The sequence below is a fragment of the Hakea prostrata genome, chromosome 6, assembly GCF_041222555.1.
Source record: "Hakea prostrata isolate BN-2017 chromosome 6, UWA_Hpros_2, whole genome shotgun sequence".
Classification (NCBI taxonomy): domain Eukaryota; kingdom Viridiplantae; phylum Streptophyta; class Magnoliopsida; order Proteales; family Proteaceae; genus Hakea; species Hakea prostrata.
In genome coordinates this window covers 39,236,393-39,244,193 of record NC_142605.1, presented here as the reverse complement: position 1 = coordinate 39,244,193, position 7,801 = coordinate 39,236,393, and the positions used below count along the sequence as shown (strand labels likewise).

The window sequence follows — 7,801 nt, the reverse complement described above, 5'->3', positions numbered from 1 at the left end:
ATGATTTTTCTACAAAAAAAAAAGAAGATTGCACAAATAATATTCAATATTGAAATGACTGAGAAAAAGATCATTATTTCGTGGTATATATTCCATGCATTGTGTTTGTCATATGAAATTGTATTTACAACTCTATAGTTGGTATGGATTGGTTATATTTAGAGCAATATTTGTAGGGGTCCTTATTGATTTCAATCTTTATCTTTATCTAGCTTGAAAGCATTGTGACATGAAAAATAGATTTTTATATTAATGTTTGATGGTTAATACGGACGGACCCAACCAATAATGTAATCCATGTGTCATCTATAGAATGAATATTTTTCTTTTAACAAAAAAAACAGCATGCCACTTTTGTTTCCATAATTAAAGACCTTCTTATTCTTCCCTTTTTTTTTTTTTTTTTTTTTTTTTTTCTGACAAAATAAAATAAAATAAAATAGAATAACATACATAGTTGACTCTGGATGTGGGCACGCAGCATTCAGAAATTGGTAATGTGGCACGGACATATTATTGATTCTTTTTCTGGGCCGGGGTGTCTTATCTCTATACAAGTAGGAAGGACTCTGGGAGCCACAAAACCGCTTTTTAATTTAGCGTCCAGATCCCAAAAGATTGCTATGAGACATCCACCAGTATTCCGGGACACACATCACTTCTCTTCCAAAAGTAGCTATGTGATTGTAGGGTTCCTTTTTCTTTCTTTCTTTCTTTTTTTTTCTGCATATCGTCGTGTCTACAACTTGGCTCAAGCATGCATGGCATTTTTCACCCCGAGAAGGAAAAAAAGAGGACAAATTCCAGCCCAATATCGAACCCTACCATATAGTAAATTTGGTCTGTTACAACTCAGCGATGCTCTTTTGTTCATCAACCATGCATTAATTCACGACTCCCACCAATTAGCAGCTCCAGCTCCAGCTCCAGCTACAGCTTCTTCTCCTTCAGAGATCGACGGATTAGACACCTCCATCCAATCACTTTTTACTTTTTTTTCCCCCGCCCCCTTCCCTTTCTAGGTATGATATAAATTTACACGTAATGGATGTCTCTGCTGTCTTGTTCCCTTTTCTTTTCTTTTCTTTCCGTGAAAGCCTGCGTGATCTCTTGTAGCTTTGGATCACAAAATGCTCGTAGAATGTCTCTACGCCTTAACGGAGATGGATGAAAGGATGGGATCATTCAAATGTGGAGACAACGGAGGAGGAGAGGAGGAGGAGGAGGAGGAGAAAGTTACAGGAAGAAGGTGGTGGTGGTGGGATCTGCGAAACCTTTTCAATCCCGTCATGTTATATTCTTTTGGGTGCCATTTGAGATTTGATTCCCATTAGGACCTCCATTTTCCAAACGCTGCTCCCATTCGCCCCACTTTATACACATTAAAGTTATTTTCGTTGCTTTCGTTGCCCCATTTTTGAGGCCAGATGTAACCTCTTGGGGCCCCATCCACCTAACTTCTATTACTTCCCCGATTAATTATTAATCCCAAGTGCTCTCTCCCCCACACCACACCAGACCCACCCATTTCTCTCTTCCATATTCTTTCTCATCATCAAATTTTCAAAATAAAAATAAAACAAGTTGGCGGACAAGTCTTCCCTTGTAGGTGAACCTCCCTCTCGCACATCGATACTAATCAAAACTAGTCTCTTTTGGGAGATGGTTTGTCGGCAAAACCTGAAGCCCGTTTAGACCAGTTATATCATAAAATCGCGACACAAAGGCTAGCATCTCCACGGGACCAATTCAATAAGTTCATCATAAGACGTAAGTCAAATCCCGGCCCCACTTAGCTGACTGTAAAGGGAAGGGTACGTAGAAAATTGAAGCTTTTTCTCCAATCCTTCAAAACCATCTACCTATAGCCATGAAAGCCACAAATCATGAATCATCTATCATCTATCATCTATCATCTATCATCTATCATCCTTAATGCTGGCACCCGGGTTCTAAATGTAGCCCATAATGCTGGCACCCGGGTTCTAAATGTAGCCCAAACTTTTAAGGTTGCATCCCAGAAAGGTTATCCTTTTGAAGCTTTTTCTCCAACCCTTCAAAACCATTTACCTATCTATAGCCATGAAAGCCACAAATCATGAATGTAGAACCAAACCTTTAAGGTTGCACCCCAGAAAGGTTATCCTTTCGACTCATATAGAATTATTAATATTATCTTTAACCCCAAAGTATATTACATAAGTCCTTACTATATATAAACGAGATAATCAGTTCCTTTCTGTTCGATGTGGGACTAAAGTTTTCGTTATAAAAACATAGGATAAAAGACATGATTAAAACATATATTTAAAAAAATAATAATAATAACAAACATATAGTTTTAAACATATTTACATAATCCCCACAATGATTAAAACTTCAAATATAAAGAATGAATACCCAAGCAATAGTGAACACATTAGACACAGTAGGACATGAAGTCTTTCGGACTTAAAATTACACAGATCTGATAAAGCACGCTACAACAGAATTTCCAAGGCATGCATTATAGGAAGCATTGTATTGTGGGTGAAATCCATAATAATATGATTAATATCATATCATAGGGTTCATGGTAGATTATATGTTATGGTTGTTAAAATGTCCTAGACATCTTTATACTAGAACATTTATATGAGCAATTCTTCATTTCCTACATTGAAAGATTTTAAAAACTTAACTCGAGTCCCTAGTCTCTGACATGCAAGACATACTCACGCATACAAAATAAGAAAAGTTACGTAAATCCTATATGTATCGATATATTGAGAATATCGATATTTTTAAAAGTGAAAAGTTGCTGTAATCAAAACACCTATACGTAAAGAAGTTATCATATTTTACTGGAAAAAAAAATATATATTGAGCAACATTGATTAAATCATAATCAAAAAAAATTAGGTGAGATAGTTTTTCGCAGAAAATTGCCAAAGACAAAATGGCTGTCCATTCTAGGGGTCCTGAAATTCAAGTGCAGTTAACAGCCTTGTCTATTGCTACCAGAGGTGAAGAAGGAAAGGGGAAAAGAACGAAAAAAAAATGAACCAAAAGGAAGTAGGTAAAATGGTTACCTCAGAGGTTCAGACTAGAGCGAGGCACGAAATGAGCTGTCCATTCAAAGGCTTCAGAACTCGCAAGTAACCCTAGGTGTATATGGGTCTTACAGTTCTAGTCGAGTAGCTTCTTCTCTGAAGTCTGATGTTCCATTCAGGCCCAAGTAATACATCTGAATTGGTGAAGCCCTAGGTTAGATGAACAATGGATCCCAGACCTGGATAAAGCCCTTGATTTTATTTTAATGGAACTATTAGCCGCAATGGTAGAGAGTGAGTGGAAAGTGATTGAGCAGACTTGCCATGGTATATTCAATAAAGATGGAGGGCTTTAAAGAAGTACCTTGATAGAATAACTTGAAGATTTTGCATTGCTTTAGGGAATCAAACTTCATGGTTGATTTCTTAACAACTGCAGTACAAGCATCAAACTTCCCAAGATGTTGAGATATGACCAAGAAGAATTTTGCAATAAATGTTGTTTGACGCTATTCGAAGGTCTCTGTCTGGGTTTGTTTAATGTTTGGTTTTAAACTTTTAATTGCTATAATTAGTAAAGGGTCTATACCCCTATTGAGGGATTTGTAGTGGATGAGAGTTGTGGATATGGCTAGTGTTGCTTGTACTTTGTATTGTATTTTTTTTTTCCTTTCTGGCTTTTCTCTTGATACAAATAAGCTAATGGTGAAAAAGAAAAAGAAAAAAAAAAAATCTATATTGACATGCAGAGAAGAATTATGTATTCATTTGAAAAATTAGGTTTTGACACCTTCCTTCTATCAATTGAATTTGTAGACTACAGTTTCCTCTTTAGTCATCAACAAACACATAATATTTCACTTCTTTCAATGCTAGGGTCTTTTCTGCTTCTATTCGAATTGATATGCCCTACAATGACCCTGGCTAAACTTTCTTGAGCCAACGGAGGATTCTTACAGTATTCCTATTCCTATTTACTATTGATGATAGACGAATTAAATTCTTGTTATGAAAAGAAGAAAAAAAAATTCATCCATTCAGTTAGAAATGACAAGCTTGGTCCTACTCAGTGAAAGTTTTCATTCACTGGATTTTGTTTTTTTCTTTAAGTTACAATCACGTGAAAGTTAGCATGTCTTTCATTTGGGTGATCATTCATGTTCATAAATTTCATGGTCATAATAATAAGAAAGAAAGAAAAAAAACCTCTTCCCCTACTCGTCTTTTTTTTTTTTTTGGGTTAGGGTTTAGAAATTTATATGTGAAACAAGGACGTCCACGTTCAGAAGGAAATTAAAGATAGAGAAATGATACAGAAGAGAGAAGGTAAAACCTATCCATCACTTGTCCATATTGAAGTTTTGAGGGGTCAAAGTTGGGATCTTTAATGAATTTTTTTTTTTTTGGGACCAAACCTCCTGAAGCTTCAGTATGAGCTTTCCCAAGGGGAAAAGGAAAAAAAAATGTTTATTTGTTCCGTTTCATTTCTGATTTATGGACAGAGCATCGAAGATTACCGGGTCAAGTTTGTCTTTTTCAGAACCATGCAGCAAAGTCTAGCTCAGAATGTGACAATACATTCAACAACTGATTCGTTTTTTTTCTTTTCCTAAAGTGATTTGATTCTTATTTTCAAAAAGAAGATATTTGCGGAAGCTTGAATTCCAGGATCGAGCTGATGCTAAGGCCGGAATCCCATCTCAGGCGTATGATCTTCATGTGTACGTAGTAATTAACTGGGTGAGATATTTAATTAGGTCTTATTGGTGAGGAAGGTGATGGGCGAACGGTGCTGATGAGTTTCAGAATCGAGGGGAGAGAAAATACGGAGCGCAGGAACCGGCGGTTATCCCTGCTCGATGATCAAAGTCTGCGAAGACAGCTGCAAGCAAGCAAGCAAGCGCACGAGTTGGAGCGTCGGAGCCATGGACCCAAAACCCTTTACACACCGCCACCGGCCACGGAGTCAAGTTGGTGGAAAAGGTGCTTGAAAATTATTGTATCCACTAACCAAAGCTCTATACGTCGTCAAGCTTTCAAACCAAACGGGGTTTAAGATTACTGGTAAGAAAAAGGTTTTAAAGTAAGTAAACATGATCATGATTGGGAAGCGGAATAAGAGAGCATCACATTCGCACCACCCAAAAAAGAACTTGAGATTAGTCTTTGACAAGATCTAGTAGTGAAAGTTAAGACGCCTGATTAGTGATTCTTAAATAAAGGGGGGGAAATAAAATGCAAGTTGACACTTGAGAATGCCACACCAACTTAGAATTCTGACATTCTGCATTATTATTATTATTATTATTATTATTATTATCAACTCATACATACGACTAATTAAGCCATTCTCTCACTCATATAGACATGGTCCTTTGACTTTGGGAAGCTGGTATACTATATGATGATTGAAGGTTGATACCCACTCGAGTTCTCTCAATCTCTCTCTGTCTTGGAAAGTATTTGGTTACAAAGAAGCAGTGGACACGTGGCACAGTGGGTCGGATGAAGATGACGACGATCTGGTGAAGTTCCATAAATCAATTTCACTATTGTAATCGTTGGTGTTATGATATGATCTATTGAAGATGGAAGTGGAGGGGTTGGAGGAGCGAACTTGTGGCAAAGGATGAAGATGATCATCTTGATCTTCATCATCTTCACGAGGGCGTGGGAGTAGTAGTGTAGGTGAGGACGGAGAGAAGGCCATGCTGGTCTCGTTAAAACAGGCCAGGTGCTTGCAAGTCTCTACTTGGCCATTCAGGTGAGAGGCAACCAGCCGATCTAGGGCTGCCCAGTCATTCAGCCCTGGCTGATCGAGGTGGTGGTAGGCTTGGTTGAGATGCCCAGTGTCCCTCCTCCTCCTCCTCCAAGGTGGCTATGGGGCAACATGTGTCCATCATCATCCAGTGGTGGGTAACAACCCTGGCTGCCACAATCCTGACTCTCTAGTGCTGGAAGTTGCATGAATCTTTCCTGGAGTCCGTTGTTGATTGCATTAATTTCTATCGGTTTTGAAAACCTCATCATGTTGCCATGGGTATTGATATTGTTGGTAGTGCCGGTGCCCGTGCCGGTGCCGGTGATGGTGTGGATGTTGAGACCATCGTTGATGTTCATGATTGCTTCATTCTCTTGCTTACAACTCCTTCCCATGTATTGAAGAATTTGGTCCAAGGCGCCATCAGTGCTTGGGTTGAACAATTGTGCCTTCGCTTCTATGGTTATGGCAGAGCTTTTCGGGCTGTCTATGGCCTTATGATGGTTTCTTTTCTTGAACACCCGGCAAACCACCCACCCTTCTTCCTGTGCCGCTTCTCCAGCCGAGTTCGATGCCTGGATTTTAAACACGCACAAGCAAATGTTACAAACAAATTAATCAATGATGGGTAGACTAGAGTAGAAAAAATATGTAGAGTAGCGAAGGAGGGAGGGAGGGTGTGGTTGGTGGAACGTACGTTAATGTCAGAGGAGGAGGAGGAGGAGGAGGTGGCTGAGGCTGAGGCTGTTTGTTGATCATCAAGCCTGTATTCATGCATGATCCAATCGGATTTCTGTCCATGTGGAGCTCGACCTTTATAGAAGACGAGCGTCTTCCGCATTCCAATACGCTTAAAGCTGCTGTAAATGACTTTATCACGGCCTGTAGCTTTCCAGAAGCCGGCGGCCGTTGCTCGATTAGTTCGGGTGCCGGTTGGGTATTTCTTGTCTTTGTGGCTGAAGAAGTACCAATCATTCTGAGGAGTGGAACCTATTTTGCACTTGTCTGTTCAGCCAAATAGTCAAGGCATGCATGATGAACATTGGCTATAATTAGAAACACTAAGCAGCAGCATCATGAATGATTGTTACTTCAAATAACAAAACAGCAACAACGGAGGTAATAATTAAAGGAAGAGAATTTCAAAAGGGAACAGAGGTAGCAACCATAAGAGGAGTGTAAGTGTTAGATAGAGAATGGAAGATCGATCTGATTAATTAAAAGATATTAACAATATTAATGGAGTTTTAACAAGGCACAAATAAATCTATCTATGGATCGAGGGAAAAGGACGACCTTGAATATCCCATGGCTCAAGCTTGTTAAGGTCGACCTCCCTAATTACGTCCAAGTCGATCTTCTCATAATTCACCTTCTTTCTCAAGTAGTAGTGAAGGAGCTCCTCCTCTGTTGGGTGAAATCGGAAGCCCGGAGGCACTCGAGACTGACCATTCACTGAAAGGTTCATTTCCTCCTGCATTCGACTTGATAAACGTACTACCAGAGCTGGGTCCAGCCCACACAGAGGCTTCCTTCGATTGGTACTCACCGATGCAGCAGCTTTTTGAGTCAGAGAGAGAGAGAGAGAAGGGGAGAGAATGGAAGAAAAGAGAAGAGAAGATGATGAAAGTTTGTGAATGTGTGCCCCCAAATGGGAATGATTTATATGTGTGGTAAATTGGTAGGGCATGCGCTGTAAGGGTCTGGAGATACATGAAAAAAAGGTTTGATTCCTGTCAATGGGGTGTACTTTTCAGAGAGAGGGGTTAGTTTGCTAGGGCTTCCAGAAGAAAAAAGGCCACCCACCTTACCTTTCCCCGACTTTCTCCTCTTCCATATGAATGAATGAGAGAGAGAGAGAGAGAGAGAAGGAGAAAGAGATAGGAAAAAAAGAGGTCTACAAAGGGGGGGTAGCAAGAAAGAAAAGAATGGACCCCAATAGGACGTTAGGGCCACCAGTGAGTGAGGAGACAAGCCCCCATCTGAACTACGACCCTCGACCTTAAAA

At 39.5% G+C, this 7,801-nt stretch overlaps 1 pseudogene across 1 annotated transcript; it reads right to left on the bottom strand.

Annotated features, from left to right (window-relative positions):
* Positions 1-5,262: 5,262 nt before the first annotated feature.
* Positions 5,263-7,407, bottom strand: LOC149014003 (NAC domain-containing protein 43-like; annotated as a pseudogene). Its single transcript, XR_016173947.1, has 3 exons — positions 7,090-7,407; positions 6,491-6,798; positions 5,263-6,368 (listed from the first exon to the last, which is right to left on the bottom strand). The product of XR_016173947.1 is annotated as an NAC domain-containing protein 43-like (transcript).
* Positions 7,408-7,801: the final 394 nt, after the last annotated feature.